The sequence below is a fragment of the Brassica napus genome, unplaced genomic scaffold (assembly GCF_020379485.1).
Source record: "Brassica napus cultivar Da-Ae unplaced genomic scaffold, Da-Ae ScsIHWf_2468;HRSCAF=3186, whole genome shotgun sequence".
NCBI lineage: Eukaryota > Viridiplantae > Streptophyta > Magnoliopsida > Brassicales > Brassicaceae > Brassica > Brassica napus.
Window position 1 is genome coordinate 9,965 of NW_026015796.1, and position 2,837 is coordinate 12,801.

Below are 2,837 nucleotides of genomic sequence, written 5' to 3' on the forward strand. Positions count from 1 at the left end.
AATCGACATGTCTTTTGGTTCTGAATTTGAATACAAAATAAATAATCATTATCTCAACACTTGGATATTTCTGAATTTTCTTTTGACTGATCCCTATAGATTTCACCTCGTTACTTGCACGCCATATGTTCGATAGAATGCGTAATAGAGTACACAAAGCAAAGAAGAAGAAACATCAATGGAGTCACACCACAACGCAATCAATAATCATAAATCATAGTTAGTTAACAAAAGAAGAACATCAATGGCGTCACTAGAGTCTTAATCATGCATCATAACAATAACACCATCCGTAATTATACCAAAAAAAAAAACAGACTACCAATTTAAGACTCATCGCTACTTTCACGATCTTCCTTACCATCTCCACAAAACCCATCTCCCAGTTCACAAATTTTTTTCCAACATCATCTTCCACTGGAACAACAGACAACCGCGGCTGTCTAAACAAAACAAAATCCTTAATCCCTTTGTCTCCTTTCATCTCTCTCTTCAAATCGACAATCTCCTCATCTCTCCAACAGCTTTGACGTCAACCACTCCTTCTCCGTCATCATCATCTGCGTACATTCACACGAACCACCTCCACCACACCCACAACGCATCTCGATTTCGTACCGGAATGGTAGAAGAAACAGAGGTCGCCTGAAGCCATGGACTTGAGATTCTTCTGGGCTTGTTTTGTTCTTGACCCCGTCCCATTTGCTGATGCCGCCGTTCGCGTCTTGGTCTGACCATGACCACTCGCTTGGCTCTGTTTTCAGAAGCCAGTATCGCTTCGCTTTCCCCATCTTTAGATATTTTTGTTTTCTTTGCTTTCTTCTCAGTCGACTTACCGGGGCCTCTTGCGTGAAATTGGGAAACTGTACATTGTAACAATTTTAAAGATAAAACTACATTTTGACTCGTCCGTCCAGGTATATTTTTGTTTATATTTTTTTCGTTAGAAATGAAATATTCATATTTGTGTTTTTTGTAATCATATTTGTGGTTTTCTTTGTAATCATATTGTACATAATATTTTTAAAAAACTTTAGCAAGAACTTTTGATAATTCTATTAAATTTGTGAGGTTGCCAAAGTATACACTTGTACCATAGTCATTTCACGCATTAATTTTGATTTTTTTTCTAAACAGTTATAAATTTGTTATTTTTTAAAAAAATTAATAAAGCATAGTTACAAATTTGTTTAGCAATTAAAAAGTAATTAAATATTTGTAAAAATAGTTTTCCATGAAATTTTCATCATTTGATTTTATATATAATGATTTATAAAATGTTATTATTACAAATAATAATTTATGATGCAAATAAAATGGGTTTATAATGTTTGATCCAATGTAAATGAAAAACCCACTTTAGTTGTTAAAAACCAATTCTAGTTACGCTAAAAATCGATCGACAATAAGGGAATAGCTAGGGTCGGTCCGGGCTACGCCGGGTTTTCTGTTTAAATTTTACTTTTAATTATATATTTAATATGTTTTGTTTTAAATTATATTAATCATAATATTTAATATGTTCTTTTTAAATTTATGTCTGTTTAAATAATATTTAATATTTAATATGTATGTTTTCTAATTTTAGAATATTTAATATGTTTTTATAATATAAATTTTAGAATCTATTATAAAAACATAAGTAGCTATAGAAAAATATAAATAATTTTAAATCATTCATTTTTTGTCTTAGGCAATTCAAAATTTGTAGTATCCAATTTTTTTTTGTTATAGGAAACTATATATAAGGTGAAGAGCAGAATGAAAATTAATTAAATTTTAGTTATGGTATTTAATTGGTTGAATTGTAGACATGTTTCATTTCACTTAAAACTATTTATAATGTTTGTTTCCAATTAGTCTCTAAGTAATTTAATGGATTCTCCCTCCCTTAAATTTACAACCATATATATTGTTTGAGATATATTTTCTTTGGGTAAGCAATGTTTTAATAGTTGGTTTGCATTTGGATATAATGTTTACACTCTTGATGTGCTGTGACTTAATTGTTTTGTAGTATATTAACATAAACGAAGTAGCATAGAAACATTTAGTATCCCCTCTACATGTTTTAGGGATATGACTGGTTAAAATGCAGCGGTTGCGGATGCGGTTGTTAAAGTTTGCAGATATGGATTGTTACGGTTTTTAGCGTTAAGTAAGAAATTGTAAGACTGCTACATCAGTTAAAAATTAGTGTTGTTGCGAAATAGTTATGCCAAGTTAATTATGAGACACTGCTGTGATTTAATAATAAACGACCAATATTAATACATTAAATATTACAAAATATTAAAAACATAATATTATGATAAAATATAATAATAATTAATATAATATAATTAATAACATATTACATCTATTACTTTATTTTATTAGTTTTCAAAAAATTTTAATTTCACTAAAAACCTTTTGAAGATTTTTATTGGAACTTCTTAAAAAATATTTGTCTTGTTTTATATGTACAAATCCTTATATATATACTAATGTTTAAAATTATAGTGAAAATTGGTTAAAGTTTTTATAATATAATTATGATTCTTTTAGTGAATTAAATATAAATATATAATATATTGTTTAAAGTATTTCAGTTTTGAAAATTTTTTAAAACTTTTATATTTTTTTATTCATTGCATTCTCCGTAATAGAAACCATCTTTGATTTTAAAAGGCTTGAAGCGATTTAAAGCGATTTATAACATTTTGTGATTATTGTCCGATATTAACAACCACCATAACCGTAAAATGTGCGTTTGCAGGTGGTAGCGGAAAACCAGTTAAACCGGTGGTAATGTTACATATCTCTACGATCATGTGAGAATTAATTCGATAGTCAAT

At 28.6% G+C, this 2,837-nt stretch overlaps 1 pseudogene; it reads right to left on the reverse strand.

The window, feature by feature from the left end:
- Positions 1-234: 234 nt before the first annotated feature.
- On the reverse strand, positions 235-905 carry LOC125601157 (annotated as a pseudogene).
- Positions 906-2,837: the final 1,932 nt, after the last annotated feature.